The sequence below is a fragment of the Zingiber officinale genome, chromosome 9B, assembly GCF_018446385.1.
Source record: "Zingiber officinale cultivar Zhangliang chromosome 9B, Zo_v1.1, whole genome shotgun sequence".
NCBI lineage: Eukaryota > Viridiplantae > Streptophyta > Magnoliopsida > Zingiberales > Zingiberaceae > Zingiber > Zingiber officinale.
The window spans coordinates 71313981-71326690 of NC_056003.1; the positions used below are offsets into that span (position 1 = coordinate 71313981).

The 12710-nt window shown below is 37.3% G+C and overlaps 1 long non-coding RNA gene across 3 annotated transcripts; it reads left to right on the forward strand.

Annotated features, from left to right (window-relative positions):
• The first annotated feature begins 8048 nt into the window (after positions 1–8048).
• Positions 8049–11786, forward strand: LOC122025568. Of its 3 annotated transcripts, XR_006123760.1 has the most exons (5): positions 8049–8470; positions 8559–8758; positions 9627–9767; positions 11076–11142; positions 11441–11786. It is a non-coding gene; the product is annotated as an uncharacterized LOC122025568 (long non-coding RNA). The 3 variants fall into 3 exon arrangements; XR_006123759.1 differs by having other exon boundaries at positions 8049–8800; XR_006123758.1 differs by having other exon boundaries at positions 8049–8758.
• Positions 11787–12710: the final 924 nt, after the last annotated feature.

Below are 12710 nucleotides of genomic sequence, written 5' to 3' on the forward strand. Positions count from 1 at the left end.
AAGGTAAAGATCTTCATCATGTAGATCTAGAAGTTTTGTAACTCGTACTCGTATGTCTTCGAATTTTTCTTCGCACGAGATCCATTGGCTAGGGTGATTTGGGGTTTTCGCGGCCCGAAAAACCCAACAGCATTTGCTACCTCCTCTCTGGTAAGAGAGAAAACTCGTGTAGTTGTAGAACTTGGTGGAGCTTCTAGTCTACCTTGACTAATGTGAGGACCCTCCAACGCGGCCTGCATCTGGTGTAGCTGTGCCTGCTTGCTTTCATATTGCACCGGTTGTGCAGGAGGAAGATTGATCTTGGTCGGGCAATTCTTGGCCATATACCCCTCTTGACCACATGTATAACATCCACTCGTGCCCTTGCGATAGATTCCAGAGTGCATCCTTCCGCAGATGGAACATGTGGCATACTTAGTTTGCTTGTTTACGGATCCTCCCTTCTTATTACTCCACTGCTTCCTCTTTGAGTTCCCTTTCCAGGTTGACCCATGACTATGAGATTTCTGAGTGCTAGAACTCCCTTGACCTTTGTTCTCCATTAGTACTGGCTTCTGCTGCTTGATACTGTTCTGATAATGCTTCGTGATCAGGGCACTACTAATCAGCTCTTCTGCAGTCTGCGGTCTATTAATTCCGCCAGCTACATTTAGAGCTATCTCTGGCCTCAGCATCTTGAGCATTAGCCTCACCCTTTCTCGTTCAGTGCTAACCAGCTCAGGGCATAGGCTAACCAGCCTATTAAATTTCTTCACAGCTTCGTCCACTGATAAATATCCTTGTCAAAATTCCGTGAACTCATCAAAATGTTTATTTGTGACTCGCAAATGGAGGAATTCTTCGAAGAATTCAATCTCGAAGTCAGTCCAGGTCATTTGATCTACTTTTCATTTTGTCTTGACACGTTCCCACCACATTCTTGCATCATCGGTGAGGCAGAAGGAGGCACACTTAATCTTTTCTACCTCCGGCTAGTCTAGTAGCTCCATTATACTCTCCAAAGTTTTAAACCATGCTTGAGTATCCCATGGTTCATTGGTACTAGAGAAACTCTCTGGCTTCAGTTTCTGCCACTGGATCAGGTATGCTTCTTGCCTCACCACCTTTGCTGGGGCTACAGGGGTAACTGATGGTGCTTCAGCTATAGTAGGTGTTACCATATTGACTTCCTGTGGGACTACAGGGGAAGCTTGTTGGTTAGCAGTTAGAGAAGCAATAACCTGTTGCTGCTTAGCCACTTGTCTCTGTAGTTGAGCTACTACTTCTAAAAGGTTGAGTTATGGTGATGACTCATTTTCCCCTGGTTGAGGTTCATTAACCCTCGGCTGTCTAGCTGGTCTTCCTCTAGCCATTCTACATATCATAAGTCAAAACTAGTGAAAACATACGTCAGCCACTCATCATCCCTACTTGCTATCATTACTACTTTCACATATGAGCATGCTAAAACTTAACAAGAATTTCTTACTAAACATAACAGTAACTAAGTACATGAAGAAAAGGTACTTTCTTACTTGGAAGCTGCAGGATCAATGCTTGATGTTTGGGTTGCAGAAGGATGGAACTGTTGGGTTCTTTGGGCCGCAAAAACCGCTTTTTGCGTTGCGGAAACCCCGAATCCCATGCCACCGGATCCGTGCGAAGTTATAAAATTTCGTTAAAACTTCGTGTACATGTTTTCAAGCCTAGATCTACACTAGATCTACAAGGAAGAAACTTATACCTTTGTAGCGAAGCCCTTTGCGTATCCCGCTCGTCCAAGGTTCGCCGGATCTCAAGGTTGTCAAATGTGCAACCCTTTATGCGTATCCACACGAATAAAAGATGGAGAAACCAAACAAAAGGTGTGCTAGCACCTTTGAAGGTCTCGGCAATGGTGGAGGAGAGGGAGAGAAGAAGCAAGGAAGAAGATGGAAGTTACTCAAACAAAATGAAACTCTCACAATAACATTAAGTGGTCGGCCACTTCAAAAGAAGAGGTTATATACCTCGATGGGATATCAAGAGTCACAACTCTTGATCTCCCTCATGAGGTGGCACACACATGTGCTAACCTTGATGATGTGGAACATCATCATTGGCCCACTTAATGCCAACTCACAAATGAGGTGGCAATGGTCAAGTCAAACTTAACCTTTCATCTTCCTCTCAAGTCAAGTCAAATTTGACCACTTCTCTCCCATGGTTGATCAAATCTAACCATTGGTTCAAGTCAATTTAATTTAATGAATCTCTATTCATTGAATTAAATTGGCTCAATGAGTCTAAGTCCAAATTACACTCATTTAACACATGAACCAAATTGAGTACAACTCAATTAGTTTACTTTGGATTACTCTTAATCCAATTTGGTTCATCACATGAACATAATCCTCTTGGTTCATCAAATGAACCTAATCTCCATCTAATTGCCCTTTGTGTGTGACCCTATAGGTTCTTGTAACGTTGGCAATGCTCCTAAACCCTTTTAGAAGCATAAGTAATGAGCGGTATCTAGCAACACATCATTACTACCCAAGTTATAAGAATGTTGAGATCCAACATCACCTTGTGACTACTAATTGTGACCCCTCACAATATATGACAAGTGTCCTTCTATCCTTGACATCTAGATTGATCAATATGAGGCATAGACCGTGTCATCCTCTAATCAATCTAAATCTTGAATCCCAAGTAGGCTCACTCAATCAAATGCGCTCAACATCTCATATTGACTCATTTGGGCATGGTCATGCACTTAGTGGTCTCACTCTATCAAGAATATCGATGTCTCTCCCATCATATAGGAGGGATAGATCTCATCTACATCACTCACATCCCTCCGCATAATTTGTTACATACCCAGTAATCGCCTTTATAGTCCACCCAGTTACGGGTGACGTTTGACGAAGCCAAAGTATGTAACTCCTTATGTAGGGAACCATGGTGACTTTAGGTCCAAGGACTAATAGTCATACTAATAGCCACATGAGAAAGTATATGACACTCATATAACGATCCATGATACTTTCTCATGGTGGGTCATTCAGTATACATTCTCCAATGCATACCCATGTGTCAACTTGATATCTCTATATCCATGACTTGTGAGATCAAGTCATCGAGTTGACCTACATGCTAGTCTCGTCGCATTAACATTGTTCCTGAATGTTAATACTTGTCTAGGAATTATTAAGAGTAGTGTTCCCTATATCATCTCACTATCGATTCATCCAATCGATTGATATAGGTAAGAACGTTCTACTCAAAGACGCTATTATACTTAGTTATCTGGCACCAATACAAGTAAGTATAATAACCATAAACAAATGCCTTTATATATAAGAAATATGATACAACGAATCCATACAACAATCATCAAATGATTGGCTCTAGGACTCTAACTAACAATCTCCCACTAGCACTAGTGTCAATCAGTATAGGCTCTAAGGCCCAATGACCTAGTGTGACCTTCATGCTTTCTCTGTGCCAAAGCCTTGGTCAAGGGTCTGCGATGTTAGTCTCAGTGGGTACTCTACAAATCTTCACATATCTTCTATCGATGATCTCTCGAATGAGATGGAATCGCCGTAGTATGTGTTTGGTCTGCTGGTGTGAGCGAGGTTCCTTAGCCTATACAATTGTTCCATTGTTGTCACAATAGAGCTCTATGGGATCAGCTATGCTAGGAACCATCCCAAGCTCAGTAATGAACTTGCGGATTCAAAATGCCTCCTTTGTTGCTTCTGATGCAGCAATATACTCGGCCTCTGTTGTAGAATCAGCGACTGTGTCCTGCTTCGAACTCTTCCAGCTCATAGCACCAAAATTTATGCAAAACACGAACCCTGACTGCGATCGATAGTCATCTTGATCAGTTTGGAAGCCAACATCACTGTAACCCTTTACAGCTAGCTCATCATCACCTCCATATATCAAGAAATATTCTTTAGTCCTTCTCAAGTACTTAAGAATATTCTTGACCGTTATCCAGTGACTTTCACCTGGATCTGACTGGTATCTTCTCGTTATACTCAAAGTATACGAGACATCAAGATGAGTACATAGCATGGCGTACATGATAGATCCTATGACTGAAGCATAAGGGATCTGATCCATGCGGTCTCTCTCCTCTCTATAAGAGGGACTTTGAGTCTTCGAAAGACTCACACCATGTGACATCGGCAGAAATCCCTTCTTGGAGTTCTGCATGGCAAACCGTAGTAGTACCTTGTCAATGTATATACTCTGACTTAGGCAAGCAATCTCTTAGATCTATCTCTATAGATCTGTATGCCTAGAATGCAGGATGCTTCACCTAAGTCCTTCATTGAGAAACAAGTCCCTAGCCAAGTCTTGATAGACTGCAGCAAAGAGATATCTTTCCCAATGAGTACTATGTCATTCACATACAATATGAGGAAAACAACTATATTCCCTACAACCTTCTTGTAGACACAAGGTTCATCTTTATTCTTGATGAAACCAAACTGTTTGATTGCATCATCGAATCGAAGAGTCCAGCTCTGAGAAGCTTGCTTTTGTCCATAAATGGACCTATGCAGCTTGCATACTCTGTTAGTATGTTGTGGATCTACAAAATACTCAGATTGTGTCATGTACACATCCTTGAGCAGGTTTCCATTCAAAAATGTAGTTTTGACATCCATCTGCCAGATCTCATAATCGTGGTATGCTGCAATAGCAAGCATGATCCGAATGGACTTAAACATCGCTATTGGAGAAAATGTTTCATTATAGTCAATACCATAAATTTGCTTGAAACCTTTAACTACCAAGCGACCCTTATAAATAAGTCCATCCATGTCAGTCTTTCTCTTAAAGACCCACTTACACCTAATGGGTTTGACCCCTTCAGGTGGATCAATCAAAGTCCATACTTGGTTAGTGTACATGGATTCCATCCCGGATCTCATGGCCTCTAGCCATTTCTCGGAATCTGGTCTCATCACAGCTTCCTGATAGGAGGTAGGTGTAACACCCATGGATCCCTAATGATTTTATATGAATTTATGCATAATTAGAATAGGCTTTATGTAGGTTCTTTTTCAAAAAAAAAAAATAGAACCAAAAAGAGGCATGACCAAGATTTGAACCTTGGACCTCTTGTTAGATGCATGTATGTGATAACCAGTAGCCCCAGTAGGGGTGTGCTGTTAGGAAGGAAAGAGACATGATAGTTAAGGATAAGGAAAGAGAAGGCTGCCTTCACTAAGAAGGAAAAGTTTATGTTTTCTTCTTCTTCTTTCAATGAGAAGTTAGTTTTGCCTTCTTCCTTCACAGAGAATAAAAAGAAAAAAGGGAATGAAAACTTTATTTTTGCTTCCCTCTTCCTCCTCCTTCTTTCCTCCACCGAACCCTAAAGCTCTCCTCTTCATTTTGTCGAATCCAAGCTAACGGTCTCCTCTTTAGGAAAACTTCACAAGCAAGGTTCCTTCTCTTAGTAAATCAAGCGAGAGGATGTAAGTATTCCCCTCACCTGCAGTACAAGTAGCTTTTGTATGTTTCTATGCTAAAGATTTCTTGAAAACCTAGGATTTCACCTTGTATATTTCGGCCAAGATAAGAAAATAAGGTTAAGAGGTCACCTATGGTTGCTAAAGGTTTTCATAGTTCATGTTGTTAAAGGAAAATTGAACTATGCTCTTAATAGGGTTTCGGCCCAGAAGAAATAAAGACATTAGAGGAAGTTTAAGAACTTAACAATACTTGTTTATGATTTCTCATGATATGTAACCCACTATATGATATTTGTTTAAAGTTTCCATGCTTTAGGTTGCTTAAAAACCTAGATTCATGACATTAGGGTTTCGGCCAAGAAGAAATAAAAACATTAGAGAAAGTTTAAGAACTTAACAATACTTGTTTATGATTTCTCATGATATGTAACCTACTATATGATATTTGTTTAAAGTTTACATGCTTTAGGTTGCTTAAAAACCTAGATTCATGACATTAGGGTTTCGGCCAAGAAGAAATAAAAACATTAGAGGAAGTTAAGAACTTAACAATACTTGTTTATGATTTCTCATGATATGTAACCCACTATATGATATTTGTTTAAAGTTTCCATGCTTTAGGTTGCTTAAAAACCTAGATTCATGACATTAGGGTTTCGTCCAAGAAGAAATAAAAACATTAGAGGAAGTTAAGAACTTAACAATGCTTGTTTATGATTCCTCATGATATGTAACCCACTATATGATATTTGTTTAAAGTTTCCATGCTTTAGGTTGCTTAAAAACCTAGATTCATGACATTAGGGTTTCGGCCAAGGCTTGAATATTAGGGTTAGAATCTTAATTATGCTTACTAAGAACCTCATTTGCCATGCTATGTATGTTGTGAAAGTTTCATGCTTTAAGTTGTTAAAAGAAACCTAGAAACATGCTTATAGGTTTCAGCCAAGGCTTGAACATTAGGGTTAGAACCTTAATTATACTTACTAAGAACCTCATTTGCCATGCTATGTATGTTGTGAAAGTTTCATGCTTTAAGTTGTTAAAAGAAACCTAGAAACATGCTTATAGGTTTCGGCCAAGGCTTGAACATTAGGGTTAGAACCTTAATTATGCTTACTAAGAACCTCATTTACTATGCTATGTATGTTGTAAGAGTTTCATGCTTTAAGTTGTTAAAAGAAGCTAGGATCATGCCTACATGTTTCGGCCAAGACAAGAAAATTTGGTTAAGAAGCTACCTAGAGTTCCAAAAGGCCTCACATGTTATGCTAAGTACTATGAGAAATTAGATTATTGATTTCATGTTTTTGTGTTGCTTAAAACCCTATGATCCATGCTTATATGTTTTGGCCAAGTAATGATTTAGGGTTGTGGGAAGTTTAAAACCCCAGCCATGCATGATAATGACTCCTTATGATATGATATGGATTTTATGTCACCATTTTATTTGTTATGTGCGCTATATGTCATCATGTTATGATTCCTATGATATGTTATATGCTATGTGCACTTATGCCATCATGTTATGCTATGCTATATGATATGTGCACTTATGTCATCATGTTATGTTTTCCCTATGAGATACCATATGTTATGTGCACTTTATGCCATCATGTTATGCTTATGCAAGGCTTATGTAAGATGAAAAACCTAAGAGATGCTTCCCTATAAGTTGGGACTAAGAGCACTCTTCATGATATGATAAAAACATGATGTGCTATGATATGACAAGAAACATGTATGCTATTTTACTTTTGTATGGCTTGTACCCGGGATGAGCTCCTAAGTTGCCCCTAGGCCGATGGTCAAGAAAACGGGCCTAGTAAAAGGGATGGGCTCCTAAGTGCCCCTAGGTCGATGGTCAAGGAAACGGGCCTAGTTCCTAGTAGGTTCAAGATTAACTACCTTGGATCTATTTAGGATGCAGGCATTCATATATGTGGTACAAAGTCGGGCCCTCATGATGAGATTATGTTTAAATACCTATATGATATATGTTTTCAAAAGATCATCTTGCATTTACTCATTCCATGCCATATGATACATGTTTTCAAAAGAACATCTTGCATCTACATATTTCATGCTATATGATTTCTTATGCTTTAGGTGTAATACCCACTAAACTTGTAAGATAAATATATGAATGTGGGATTTTTCCTTAGAAAAATAATAGGAAGTGAGTTGAAGCAAAAAGAAATAAAATGAAATAAAAAGACACTACAAGAAATTTTAGATTTAACCACATCTAATAGACAACAGTTTTTCGAGAAACTATTGTCTTTTTGCCATTTAACAACGGTTTTATTGAAAATCGTTGTTGTTCACCATAATTTTTTTTAAATGACAACGGTTTTTAAAAAACTGTTGTCTAATGTATGTCAAAGACAACGATTTTTAAAAAACTGTTGTCTAATGTATGTCAAAGACAACGGTTTTAAAAAACTGTTGTCTTTTAGCGTTGCTTAGATGATAATATACAATAGTTTTATTAAACTGTTGTCTATTGAATGTTGTTGAATCCAAAAAAAAATAATAATTTTTTTTAACCTAACTTCTTCCACCGAAACCTCCCTTCACGAAATTAACCTAGCCCTCTCCACCAAAACTCCAAAACTCATCTTCGCCGAAACCAACCTTCACCCCTCCATCCATCGACCAACTCCCACGTCTCCACCGTCAGCCGGCCGACCACCATCCCTCATTCTGTCTTCTCCAATCAAGCAGAGACCCAACATCATCTTCTCGACGCCAACATAAGTTGTTGTCTTCTTCTCTATCTTCCTCCTTTCCTACATCTGGCCAACCACCTCCTCTCTATCACCGCCGGTGGAGCTACTTACTCTCATCTCTCCTATTCAAGTTAGAAGAGGAGAGGCCATAACTTCCTTTCAGCAGCCACCGCTCTTCCATCCATCATCCGAAAACTTCTACTTAGGTTAGAGGAGGAACTGAAGCCTTCCCCTTTCTCTCTTCGGGTTAGAAGAGAGGAAGCTCCACTCCTACTTCCGGTAATCCCCTCTTTCACCGACTCTTCTCTTCCTCATCAAGCTCTGGATTCATTTTCACCACATCACCACCTCTCCTTTTCTGGGTTAGGAAGAGGAAAGCTTTATACCTACCACCGACAACCCCCATTCCCTCTCCACTTCCGGTTAGAAGTGGAGAGTTCATTTCCTCCACTCCGGCAGCCCTTCATCGTCTCCAAACAGCTTGCTCCACTCTGGCAGCCCTCCATATTCCATCTTCTGGTTAGAAGAGGGGAAGAGGTCACTTCTAGACAACCACTACATCTGAAGGTCCATCCGCAACTGAAGCTTCATTCACGTCAACGATATTGGGTTATTTCTACTTGTGTTGGATTGAGTTGCTTGTCGGTTGTTGTTTATCTTTGTTATGTGCAGATGGTTTGATTGATTGTCTTGAATTATCCTTCTATGTTATGATTGCATGTACTTTGCTTAATTCAATTCAAGCTCACCAAATGTTTGATGAAATGTATCAATCATTTGTAGTCTATTTATTGAAAACAAAATCGGTTATTTAGATTTCTAAACTTCTCTTTTTTATGTTGAGTCCATGTAAATATTAATTAATATGATTTATCATGTTTTTCTAAATTTTCTTATTATCTATCTTTTGCTGAAGTAGAAACAAAATATTAGTGTACTTAATAATCTGGGAAGATTATCATATATTGAAAGATGTGCTGCATGCATCTTGATCAGCATCCACAATCTAACACCAAGTTTGGTTTCCTATGAATCAGACTTCCTTCAAAGTTCAAACACATAATGTGTGTCCAAATCATTTAGGTATTATTCCTAACAATTCATGTGTTCTTGCTTGCAAGTTCTCATCAGAATCTTAAGGAATTGTTACAATCATTTAAGCATATATTGACATTGTTACAAATCAAATAACTTGGAAAACATGATAAGACATTTTACCATAAGATATTTGTAGATTTATCTGCCGTGTCATCTTGAATTATATTTGTTTAGACAATGTGACATTACAAGCAAATCAATATGGAAAAAGGTCTATTGGTAACTTGATAACAGATGACTTGTATTTTATGAAAATTACATGTTAGTAACATAAATGAGCTTTAGCTTTCAAGGATTATTTCAAGATATTATTTTAATTGTTACTACATTTTTGCAGGGACCACTAGGAAAAACACCAAATTACCCATTTCAACTGATGCTCAATTGAGAACAATGCGAAAGGGATCTGACGACCATCTTGTTCTAAACATCGAGTCTGGGTCTGATCATTCAATTGCAGCAAAGTCTGATGCTAAAGGTTTGCACTTCATATTTGAAGAGATTTTAGTTTCCTTGACGAAGCAAATAAATTCATTTTTAAGACATTTTTCTTCTCATGGTATGGTACCTAGCACCAGAAAACTTAAGTTATCAAGAAATAACTTGCAACTCTGCCTGCAAGATTCTCATTTCATACTAACAAACTATTTTTGTTATTATGGAAATACCGTTCAATCTGAGACATGATTTTTGTAGGGTTTCCAGGGGCCATCTTCTGATGCACCGGCCTAGTGCAAGGCTAGGTCTCATGGCGTATATGATCTTCATGCATCTATGGTTGCTAGGAGTCATATTATGATATGACCAATAAATTTAGGTTACAAATTATATGATTAGAATGTAATATATCTTTTCATTATTTTTTATACATCTAGTTTATAAACTGGAACTTGAATTCAACAATTCATAAACAGATCCAAAGATGTAAAGTGATAAAAATTCCTTAAACACTATTTCTTCATGCAGTAATGGTTTGAATGGTGGATGACATGTGGTAGAATAGTATCCATAAGGAGTATGTAATTTCATTATATTGAGAGATCAGCATTAGCCTGCTTTAGCTTTAGTGATACACATGATTGTAAAAATAAAATCATCCTACATTATATCCAATATTTTAATTTTATTTAGTACTTCCTGATAAAAAAGATAGACAGTGAGTAAAATTTTCATGTGTTGTTAGTTAATTAAATTTGTTTTAATATGACAAGACATTTGGAGAACTCGAAATTCTAAGTTTTTGATGTGAACTATACTGTGATCAATGGTGAGACTGATGAGGTATTTCATTATTGCAAAGTTGAACATGCAACTTTAGGTGGCGGATGACAGACATGGGATATAGCAAGAAGTGAGTTTTGTTTGTAGTTGTGTTTCTCATTTCCAACATGAGCTATATTTTCTATACTATTGTTATACTATGCAGTTTGTGTGCAGTTTTAGTTATCATGCTTTTAAAGGGTGTCATATTGTGTCATCTTTATAGTTAATGATCAGGTTATTGTATGTTTGGTATTTAGTTAATAATGATTAGCTAGATATGATTCTGCAGGGTTACTGTTATCATGATCAGGTTCCAACAACTCGAGCTTCAATGTTGGTTTCAACTATTAAGTAGTTTTGTATTATTTTATAGATTTATGTAACGTATTACCTGAAATCTAGATTTATCTCATTTGTACCTTAATCTAAATTTTCTAATTGTTATATGGCGTGAACTTTGACCCTTATTTTCAGTTTTAAGAGTTCTTTTACATAATACTGATGGTATTATTTTCTGTGACAGATATGCAGTGGTAGGTATTTTGTCCCAGTCTCAAGCCGACAATTCTTTTTGAGTGTAACTAGTAGAAGTAAGTAGATCTTTGCCTTCGAGGCCAGCCAGCTATTTTATGTTCTTTTGTTTTAAATTTTAATTTATTATTTTCATCAAATTATTATTTTTTAATATAGTTAAGACCATCAACAACATACGTTTGTGCGCTGCGGATAGTATTTTTCTGTTAGCATAGTCATGATCAGAGCATAATTATAATTTATAATTATCTGAGTGTTATTGATTAACTGTTCTGTCCTTTCTTCTGGTTCTTTTTTTTTTTTAATTTGTGCACTCATTTAGATGGTTTATTATTCTTGTTGTGATGAATTCAGGTCTAGTGAAAATACTGAAGAAGTATGACAAGAGAACAGGAGCACTTATCAGGCAGCCCTTCATCGAAAAGGTGCCGCAGCAACCATTCTTTACAACCTATACAATCTCGTGAAGGAGTGTGTGGTTATGCTCGACCACCTCTTCCCCAGCAACAACCTATCAATTTCAGCAGAATGCGACGGACAAAATGGAGTGCCAAAGCCGGCATAATCAGGTGGGAGGGTTCCGGAGTTGGAGGAGATTAAATATATGCAGAGCTTATACATGAAGAGCACCGTAGCAGCGCTGCGGTCCTTGAAACAGATTAGGAGCAAAAGTTCAACAGTCAAAACAGATTAGAAAATCTCGTGTTATATTGTTCTACCTTTGTTTTAATAGTGTTATCATTTTGTTGGTTGCTTATGAAATTTTGTTGGTTGCTTATGAAATTTCTTCAGAATGTTATAGATATTATTTTTGACTGTTAGAAAATTGTATATTAAATTTTATTTTAAAATTTAGTATTTTGAATGATTTATAATATTGGAAAATTGTGTATTAATTTTTTTTATTTTTTATCTAAAAAAGACAACGGTTTTTCATCGTTGTCGTAGATAGTTTAAAACTGTTGTTGAAGACCCTGTTATTAAAGGTAGACGCTCAAAGACAAAGGTGAAAAACTGTTGTCTTTGAAGGAAAAGACAACGGTTTTTCACCGTTGTAAAACTGTTGTCTTTGCCTTCAAAGACAACGGTTAAAAACTGTTGTCTTTGGGCACCCCTTTTAACAACACGGCCTTTAACAACAGTCCGATAGAGGCTACGACAATGGTGAAAAACCGTTGTTGTTAGGCTTTTTTCTTGTAGTGAGAAGAGGAGGTCAAGGATTGAACCATAAACCTCTTATATTATATTTCAAAGAATTAATTAGTAGAAACCAATTGGGATAGAGAGAAGATATTGATAGCAAAGGAGGGAAACTCATGATAAAGGTAAGAGTAAAAGCTAGCCAAAAGAAAATAAGAAAAGAGCAAGAGAAGGGCAACTTGCCTTCCTCCCTTTCTCTCCCTCTTCCTCTTTGATTTTTGCCGAAAACTTAAAGAGGAATTAAGGGGATTCATTCCCCCTTATTTTATCATGAATGGTGAGAATAAATAGAAAATAAAATAAATGTAAGAAAAATAGAAAATTAGTTAAGCGAGAAGGAAAGCAAAAATCAATTTTGCTACCTCTTCCCCCTTAACATAAAAGAGAGCAAGAAAAGAGAAAATTATTTTTCTCTCATTTTCTC